Source organism: Neovison vison, chromosome 6 (assembly GCF_020171115.1).
Source record: "Neovison vison isolate M4711 chromosome 6, ASM_NN_V1, whole genome shotgun sequence".
Taxonomy (NCBI): domain Eukaryota; kingdom Metazoa; phylum Chordata; class Mammalia; order Carnivora; family Mustelidae; genus Neogale; species Neogale vison.
This window is the reverse complement of record NC_058096.1, coordinates 212,003,053-212,013,665: the sequence shown is the minus strand read 5'-3', so window position 1 is coordinate 212,013,665 and position 10,613 is coordinate 212,003,053.

The following is a 10,613-nucleotide window of genomic DNA, read 5'->3' as shown; positions in this document are numbered from 1 at the left end:
GTAAAAAGTCTTCAAAAAAAAAAAAAAAAAAAACGGTTTATAGGATTTGACAATCCCTGCTATTCCCAAGCCAAAATATCTCAGAAATGGCAGCCTGATGTCAGCTTCATGTAATCCTATTGTGGACCTGTGTGATTTCACTGGGGTTTTTATGAAATTAATTCAGTTACTAAAGGGGAAATACCACAGTGTAATAAGCAAAGTACTCGTTCCAGAAGACATCAGGGGCACCTGGCTTGTTCAGATGGAAGAACATGCGACTGTTGATCTCAGAGTCACAAGTTAGAGAGGTACAGTCATTACATGGAGAGATCACTAAAAAAAAAAGTAAAAGTGCATAGTCGGGGGTACCTGAGTACCCCAATTAAGTGTCCTACTCTTTTTTTTTTTTTTTTAAGATTTTATTTACTTATTAGAACACAAACAAGGGGAGTGGTAGCCAGAGAGAGAGGGAGAAGCAGGCTCCCTACAGAGCAGGGGAAGCCCAATACAGGACTCAACCCCTGGACTCTCAAGGATCATGACCTGAGCTGAAGACAGTGGCTTAACCAACTGAGCCATCCAGGCACCCAAGTGTCCTACTCTTGATTTCGGCTCAGGTCATGATCCTAGGCTGTGAGATTGAGCCCGACCTTGGGCTCCTCACTGGAGCCTGCTTGGGATTCTCTCTCTCATCCACTCTGTTCCTACTCCTCTTTAAAAAAAAAAAAAAAAAATGCATTATCAATATTAATAAATCCTCTCCAGTTAAATTTTGGACCATAAAAAACATTTCCGGGGGCGCCTGGGTGGCTCAGTGGGTTAAAGCCTCTGCCTTTGGCTCAGGTCATGATCTCAGAGTCCTGGGATCGAGCCCCGCATCGGGCTCTCTGCACAGCGGGAGCCTGCTCCCTCCTCTCTCTCTGCCTGCCTCTCTGCCTACTTGTGATCTCTCTCTGCCAAATAAATAAATAAATAATCTTTAAAAAAAAAAAAAAAAACATTTCCACTGTCCAACAACTTGGCTGAAAGAGAGTCTTTTTTTTTAAGATTTTATTTATTTATTTGACAGAAATCACAAGTAGATGGAGAGGCAGGCAGAGAGAGAGAGAGGGAAGCAGGCTCCCTGCTGAGCAGAGAGCCGGATGCGGGACTCAATCCCAGGACCCTGAGATCATGACCTGAGCCGAAGGCAGCGGCTTAACCCACTGAGCCACCCAGGCATCTTGCTCACTCCAAGTGTGCCCAGTAGTGATTAGACAGGCACAGTGACGTTCAAGTAGAACCTCAGAACCAACAGTAGAAGAGCCATTCAGCATTTTTTGGAAGTAGCATCCTTGAAGCATTTCATAGATGGGTATAGAAAACACGGTGTGGCTTTATACTGATTTAATACTGATGGCTCTTGGGTCATGGTGAAAATATGGGGAGGGGGGCACCTGGGTGGCTCAGTTTAAGCATCTGCCTTCAGCTCAGGTCATGATCTCAGGGTCCTGGGACTGAGCCCTACATCGGGCTCCCTGCTCAGCAGGAGCAGGGAGCGAGCATGAGTGGGTACGTGTACACACTGTGTCAAATAAAATGTTTTTAAAAAAAAGAATTCAGGGGCACCTGGGTGGCTCAGTGGGTTCAAGTCTCTGCCTTCGGCTCAGGTCATGGTCCCAGGGTCCTGGGATCAAGTCCCGCATCAGGCTCTCTGCTCAGCAGGGAGACTGCTTTCCTTCCTCTCTCTCTGCCTGCCTCTCTGCCTACTTGTGATCTCTCTCTGTCAAATAAATAAATAAAATCTTTAAAAAAAAGAATTCAGCCACTTCCTTTTTTTTTTTTTTAAGATTTTATTTATTTATTTGACAGAGATCACAAGCAGGCAGACAGGCAGGCAGAGGCTGGGGGGGGGTGCGGGGGAGACGGAAGCAGCCTCCCCCCCAAGCAGGGAGCCGGACGGGGGAATTGATCCCAGGACCCTGAGACCATAACCTGAGCCGAAGGCAGAGGCTTAACCCACTGAGCCACCCAGGCGTCCCTCCATTAACCATTTTAAAACAGACAATGCAGTAGCATCTGGTACACTCACCACCTGCAACTGGTTCTCCGATATTTTCCTCACCCTAAAAGGAAACTGCACGCTCCCATTGGCACTAATCCCATTCCTCCCTCCCCCATCCCCTGACAACCAGTAATCTGCTTTGTGTCTTGGATTTATTTGGTCTGGACGTTTCATGCAGAGGCCGTACACTACATGACCATGGCTTCTTTCACGAAGCCTGTTTTGGAGGTTCCCCTGTGCTGGAGCCTGGATCAGTACATCATTCTGTTGCATGGCTGAATAGTACTCTACTGCATGTATATACCCCATCTGCTTATCCACTCATCCAATAGAGATTTGAGTTCCCACATTTATGACTATTTTGAATAGTGCTGCTAGGAACATCCTTGAACAGGTATCTGTATACTCGTTTTTAATTCTTTGGGATATATACCTAGGAGTGGAATTATATCATAGGGTAATTCTATAATTTTCCAAGGAACCACCACATTTTTCCGCCACAATAGCTGTACCATTTTACATTTCCATCAGAAGTGTACAAGAGTTGCAATTTCTTCACATCCTTACTGATACTTCCATTTTCCCCCCACTTCCGGCCATCCTAGTAGGTGTGAAGTGGTATCTCATTACAGTTTTGTTTTGTTTTGTTTTTTAAAGATTTATTTATTTATTTATTTATTTATTTGAGAGAGAGTCAGGGAGAGAGAGCATGAGTGAGAAAAAGGGCAGAGAAAGAAGCAGACTCCCTGTGGAGCTGGGAGCCCAACGCGGGACTCGATCTCTGGACTCCGGGATCATGACCTGAGCCGAAGGCAGTCGTCCAACCAACTTAGCCACCCAGGCATTACAGTTTTGATTTGCACTTTTTTTTTTAAGATTTTATTTATTTGGCTATCAGACACATGAAAAAATGTTCATCACTAGCCATCAGGGAGATTCAAATTAAAACCACATTGATATACCACCTTACACCAGTTAGAATGGCCAAAATTAGCAAGACAGGAAACAACGTGTGTTGGAGAGGATGTGGAGAAAGGGGAACCCTCTGGTGGGAATGCAAGTTGGTACAGCCACTTTGGAGAACAGTGTGGAGATCCTTCAGAAATTAAAAATAGAGCTTCCCTATGACCCTGCAATTGCACTACTGGGTATTTACCCCAAAGATACAGATGGAGTGAAAAGAAGGGCCATCTGTACCCCAATGTTTATAGCAGCAATGGCCACGGTCGCCAATCTGTGGAAAGAACCAAGATACCCTTCAAAGGACGAATGGATAAAGAAGATGTGGTCAATACACACTATGGAGTATTATGCCTCCATCAGAAAGGATGAATACCCAACTTTTGTAGCAACATGGACTGGACTGGAGGAGATTATGCTGAGTGAAATAAGTCAAGCAGAGAGAGTCAATTATCATATGGTTTCACTTATTTGTGGAGCATAACCAATAGCATGGAGGAGGGGCACCTGGGTGGCTCAGTGGGTTAAGCCGCTGCCTTCGGCTCAGGTCATGATCTCGGGGTCCTGGGATCGAGTCCCGCATCGGGCTCTCTGCTCAGCAGGGAGCCTGCTTCCCTCTCTCTCTCTGCCTGCCTCTCCATCTACTTGTGATTTCTCTCTGTCAAATAAATACATAAAATCTTAAAAAAAAAATAGCATGGAGGAACATGGGGAGGTGGAGAGAAGGGAGTTGAGGGAAATTGGAAGGGGAGATGAACCCTGAGAGACTATGTACTATGAAAAACAATCTGAGGGTTTTGAAGGGGCAGGGGGTGGGAGGTCGGGAGCACTGGGTGTGGTGCATAAACAATGAATTCCGTCACACTGAAAAAATTTTTTTTAAAAATTCTAAAAAAAAAAAAGGATTTTATTTATTTATTTGACAGAGGCAGAGAGGCAAGCAGAGAGAGAGGTGGAAGCAGGCTCCCCGCTGAGCAGGGAGCCTGACATGGGGATCGATCCCAGGACTCAGGGAAGGCAGAGAGGCTTAATCCACTGAGCCACCGGGGCGACCCTGATTTGCATTTCCTGATGACTACAGATGGTGGACATTCCTTCATGGGCGTGTTGATCATTTGTTTACATTTGGAGAAATGCCTATTCAAATTCTTTGCCTGGTGTGTGTGTGTGTGTGTGTGTGTGTGTGTGTGTGTGAGAGAGAGAGAGAGAGAGAGAGAGAGAGAGAGGGGCAGGCTTGCGGGGAGGGGCAGAGGGAGAGGGAGAAAGAATTCTCCATGTGGATTCTGATGCAGGGCTTGATCTCAAAACCCTGAGATCATGGGGCGCCTGGGTGGCTCAGTGGGTTAAGCCGCTGCCTTCGGCTCAGGTCATGATCTCAAAGTCCTGGGATCGAGTCCCGCATCGGGCTCTCTGCTCAGCGGGGAGCCTGCTTCCCTCTCTCTCTCTCTCTCTGCCTGCCTCTCTGTCTGCTTGTGATTTCTCTCTGTCAAATAAATAAATAGAATCTTAAAAAAAAAAAAAACCCTGAGATCATGACCTGAGCTGAAATTAAGAGTGGGACACTTGCAGGGGGGGCACCTGGGTGGCTCATCGGTTAAGCGTCTGCCTTCAGCTCAGGTCATGATCCCAGAGTTCTGGGATCCAGCCCTGTGTGGGGCTCCCTGCTCAGTGGGGAGCCTGCTTTTCCCTCTCTCACTCCCCCTGCTTGTGTGCACTCTCTGTCAAATAAATTAATAAAATCTTTAAAAAAAAAAAAAAGAGTGGATGTCTGGGACGCCTGGGTTTCTCTGGTCAGTTAAGCATCTAACTTTGGCTCAAGTCATGATCCTGGAGTCCCAGGCTCCTTGCTCAGCAGGGAGTCTGCTTCTCCCTCTCCCTCTGTCCCTCCCTCTGCTCCTTCTCTCTGTGTCTCTCTACTCTCTCTCTCACTTGCTCTCTCAAATAAACAAATAGAATCTTAAAAAAAAAAAAAAGTGGGATGCTTAGAATGGGTAGAGCCAGCCATGAGGCACTCTGTTTATTTTTTTAATTGAGTTGTCTTTTTATTAATCGTAGGAGTTCTTTATATATTCTGGATGCTATTTATATATTTTGGATACTATATATACTATATATATTCTGGATACTAAATCAGATATGATTGCAAATTTTTTTTTTCCCATTCTGGACTCTTCATTCTCTTAGTAGTGCCCTTTGGTGCAAAAATTTTCTTTCCCATCAAGTCCAATTTATATATATTTTTTTCTCTTGTTGCTTGTACTTTTGGCATTTTTTTTTTAAATTTTATGTATTTATATGACAGAGGGCGAGAGCACAACAGTGGAGAGGGTCAGAGGGAGAGGGAAAAGCAGAATCCCAGTTGGGTAGGGAGCCCGATGTGGGGGTTGATCCCAGGACCCTGGAATCATGACTTGAGCTGAAGGCAGACACTTAAGAGCATCTTATGTATGTAAAAAGCACTGTCAAATCTAAGGCCACTAGGACGTACCCCTACATTTTCTTCTAAGAGTTCATGGTTTTAGGGGCACCCGAGTGGCTCAATCATTTAAGTATCTGCCTTTGGCCCAGGTCATGATCTCAGGGTCCTGGGATTGAGCCCTGCTTTAGGCAGGGAGTCTGTTTCTCCCTCTCCCTCTGCCTGCTGCTCCCCCTGCTTGAGCTCTCTCTGCCATATAAATAAATAAAATATATTTTTTTAAAGATTTTATTTATTTATTTGACAGAGAGTAGGCAGAGGCAGACAGAGGGAGGGGGGAAGCAGGCTCCCCGCTGAGCACAGAGCCCGATGCGGGGCTCGATCCCAGGACCCTGAGATCATGACCTGAGCCGAAGGCAGAGGCTTCAACCCACTGAGCCACCCAAGCGCCCCAATAAAATCTTTCTTTTAAGAGTTTTATGATTTTAGCTGTTGCATTTAGGCCTGTGATCCATTTTGTGTTAGTTTTTGTGTATGGTGTGATATAAGAGTCCAACTTCACTGCATTCCATGTGAATATCTGGTTGTCCCAGCACCATTTGTTAAAGATGCTGTTCCTTCTTTCTTTTTTTTTTAATTTTATTTATTTATTTGAGAGAGAGAGAGAAAAATAACAAGCAGGGGAGAGGCAAAAGCAAGGGGAGAAACAGGTTCCCCACTGAGCAGGGAGCCAGATGCAGGACTCGATCCCAGGACCCCAAGATCATGACCTGAGCCAAAAGCACACGCTCAACAACTGAGCCACCCAGGCACCCCAAAGACATTGTTCTTTCTGCTGAATGGTCTAGGCACCCTTGTCGAAGGGCAGTTGACTATAGCCACTAGGGTTTACTTCTGGCCACTCAATTTGATTCTTTTATTCTATACAGCTATCCTTATGCCAATATCACAGTGGAGCTCTGTGGAATCAGGAACTGTGAATCTTCCAACTTTCTTCCTCTTTTTAAGATTGTTTTGGTTATTCTGGGTCCCTTGAGTTTTCATATTTTTTGTAAGAATCAGCTTATCAATTTCTACAAAGAAGCCAGCTGTATTCTGATGGGGATTACATTGAATCTATAGGTCACTTTGGGGAATACTGCCATCTTTACACTATTAAGTTTTCTAATTCATGAACACTGATGTCTTTCCACTTATTTAGGTCTACTTTAATTTCTGTAAGTAGTGCTAAGTTCTTCTCAGTGTATAACTTCTACCTTTTTAAAGAAGATTTTATTTATTTGACAGAGAGGGAGACCTACAGAGGGAAAGGGAGAAGCAGACTCCCCACTGAGCAGGAAGCCCAACGTGGGACGCGATCTGAGGACCCTGGGATTGTTTTTCATTAATTTCAACTAATTAACTTAAAAAAAAGTTTTGAAAAATCCTTTTTAAAAAGATTTTATTTATTTGACACACAGAGAAAGATCGTGAGAGACAGAGCACAAGCAGGGGAAGTGGCAGGCAGGCAGAGGGAGAGGGAGAAGCAGGCTCCCCGCTGAGCAAGGAGCCCGATGTGGACTAAATCCCAGGACCCTGAGATCATGACCTGAGCTGAAGGGAGATGCTTAACCAACTGAGTCACCCAAATGCCCCTATAGATGTTCTTCTTCTTTTTTTTTTTTAAAGATTTTATTTATTTATTTGACAGACAGAGACCACAAGTAGGCAGAGAGGCAGGCAGAGAGAGAGGAGGAGCAGGCTCCCCGCCGAGCAGAGAGCCCGATGTGGGGCTCAATCCCAGGATCCTGGGATCATGACCTGAGCCGAAGGCAGAGGCTTTAACCCACTGAGCCACCCAGGTGCCCCTAGACGTTCTTCTTCTATTAGATTCCAAGTGCCTGCTTCGTCAACCCTTTTTTTTTTTTTTTTTTTTTTTAAGATTAAAGGAACAAAAAAGATGCAGGCTTTCAGTCTTGACATGTACTTACACTGATGAGAGCAGGCTATTCGTACAAAGCTTTAAAAACAGACCTACTCATGGAATCCCTGCTAAAATAAGTTTTATCTTGGCATCCCTCCCCACAATAGCCTGTTTTCAACAATGGTGCGAATCAGTCAAGACAAGAAGCATTCCTTACTCAGCAAATGCCAAAGAGAATGTTTTTAGCAGCTGGAGCAGGTTCACTTGGCTCACTGCCACTCGTTCTGATGCCATGACTCCACAGGGCCTTGAACTCATGGGATGTCAGGGGCTCATGACCAGAATTTTATCGGAATCACCAGCCTCCTGTGTGAGTCTTAAACGAGAAGGTATCTTACAATGCGGCTCACTTCCTGGCCAGACATTCAGAAGTTGTACATTGCAGGGCACTTGGGTGGTTCAGTCGTTAAGCATCTGCCTTCAGCTCGGGTCATGGTCTCGGGCTCTGGGATCAAGCCCTACATTGGGCTCCCTGCTCAGCGGAGAGACTGCTTCTCCTTCTCCCACTTCCCCTGCTTGTGTTCCCTCTCTCATTGTCTCTCTCTCTGTCAAATAAATAAATAGAATCTTTAAGAAAAAAAAAAAAGAAATTTGTACATTGTGACTGCATCATTTGCGTTTTCTATTTACTTTTCTTGCTCAGGCAGTTTTCTTTACATATGGCATTCTTTCTTTAAAAATGGAAACACAGGGGCACCTGGGTGGCTCAGTCGGTTGAGTGTCTGACACTTGGTTTCAGCTCAGGTCATGATCTCAGGGTTGTGGGAAGGAGCGCTGTGTGGGGTCCGTGCTCAATGCAGTCTGCTTAAGATTCTCTCTCTTGGGGGTGTCTGGGTGGCTCAGTGGGTTAAGCTTCTGCCTTTGGCTCAGGTCATGCTCTCAGGGTCCTGGGATCGAGCCCCACATCAGGCCCTCTGCTCGGCACCAAGCCTGCTTCCCCCTCTCTCTCTGCCTGCCTCTCTGCCTACTTGTGATCTCTGTCAGTCAAATAAATAAATAAAATCTTAAAAAAAAAAAAAAGATTCTCTCTCTCCCTCTGCCCTTTCCCTTACTAGTGCACATGCACGCTTTCTTTCTCCAAAATAAAATAAAATAAAAATTGAAACACAAAATATGCATAAAGCATAGGTATAGTGGAATTACAAAGCTAATGCAGTCAAGAAGTGGAACATTGTTCATTCACGTAAGATGAAAAAGCTCTAGAGACCTGCTCTACAACATTGTACTTATAGTTCTCTATACCATAGATTAAAAAAACTAAGAAGGTATAGATCTCACACTTTTTTTTAAGCGCATTAAAATATTGGCTATGCCCACCCATCCCCTCATCCCTTCCTGGCCACCCTCTCAGACAACCACTGGTGACTGCTTTTCTTTACAGCTTTATTTCCCTAAAAACTTCAGTCTATTTTCCTGTTTTAAAAATCAACATAGTGGGACACCTGGGTGGCTTGATTGGTTAAGCCTCTGCCTTTGGCTGAGGTCATGATCCCTGGGTCCTGGGATCCAGCCCTGCATCAGGCTCCCTGCTCAGTGGAAAGCCTGCTTGTGTTCTCTTTCTTGCTGAGTCTCTCTGTCAAATAAATGAATAAAAAACCTTAAAAAATAAAAAATAAAAATCAACATAGGAATGGAATCATCACATAGGCACATGGGCCTTGCTTCTAGACCAAATGATGAACAATATATGAGTGCTCCTACTACCATTCATTGACCTCCAGATTCCTCCTTCAGTTTCATTCCTTGTGCAACATCTGCATTTTCTTTCCACGTTCAAACTTTTTTTTTAATCACTTCCTTTTTTTTAAATTTTATTTTTTTTATATTTTTAAAAAAGATTTTATTTATTTATTTGACAGACAGAGATCACAAGTAGGCAGAGAGGCAGGCAGAAAGAGAGAGAGGAGGAAGCAGGCTCCCCATGGAGGAGAGAGCCTGATGTGGGGCTCGATCCCAGGACCCTGGGATCATGACCTGCGCTGAAGGCAAAGGCTTTAACCCACTGAGCCACCCAGGCGCCCCCACTTTTTTTTTTTTAATTGCAATTATATGACTCTCCATACTAGGTCTTCCAGTATCTCATTATTTTGAGTGTGGCAGTGAATGATGTTTGTCAAACACTTCAAAACTAAGCAAAACCATGACAAAATACAAAATAAAATAACTAAGTAGCGGAGACTAAAAATTACCCTTCGGGCTATCATGCACCTGTTTGTGGCTGACAGAATGCAGTGTTCTACTCTGAAGCTTACTTTTGTTCCTAGCTAATTTATGAGTTAAAAACTGGCAAGCATTAAAGGTGCATACATGTCATTACACATTTGTCGTAATACATAGAATAGGGGTGCCTGGATATGGTTAAGTGTCTGCCTTTGGCTCAGGTCATGATCTCAGAGTCCTGGGATTGAGCCCCACCATTGGCTCCCTGCTCTGAGGAGTCTGTTTCTGTTTCTCTCCCTCTCTCTCAGCCCACCCACTTGTGCTTGCTCTTTCTCTCTCAAATAAATAAAATCTTTTTAAAAACAGCAACAGGGGGCACCTGGGTGGCTTAGTGGGTTAAAGTCAGCCTTCAGCTCAGGTCTTGATCCCAGGGTCCTGGGATCTAGCCCCACATTGGGCTCTCTGCTCAGCAGGGAGCCTGCTTCCCCCTCCCCCACTTTCTACCTGCCTCTCTGCCTACTTGTGATCTCTGTCAAATAAATAAATAAAATCTTTAAAAAACAAAACAAAAAACCCCAGCAACAACTCATAGAACATAAAATACAAAGAGTGACTCCTACTGTAAACTATGTACTTCAGATAATAATCACTATCCATATTGGGTCATCAACTCTAACAAATGTACCACACTGTGCATAATAATAATGGGGGAAGTGGAGAGGGGAAGTAAGGGGGTATATGGGAACTCTGTACTTTCCACTCAATTTTAACATAAATCTAAAACAGCTAAAAACAAATGAATTAGCAAAAAAATGCAAGCAGAATAGCTTGCATGTACCATTCATCATTCAAGAGTTGCATGTACCATTCTGTAGAATGGTAAAGAAATTTCCATTTTCTAGGCTTCAGGGAGCTGCTTCTAGGGAGCAGCAAACTACCATCTTTGGGATAAATCTGGACTGCTGTCTGTATATGTACAGTCTTCCAGCAAAGAATGATATATATGGCCTATAGGATTATACAGTTATATATAATATATACATAATAACTTATATAAATATATACAAATAAAATCTTTAAAAAAGAAA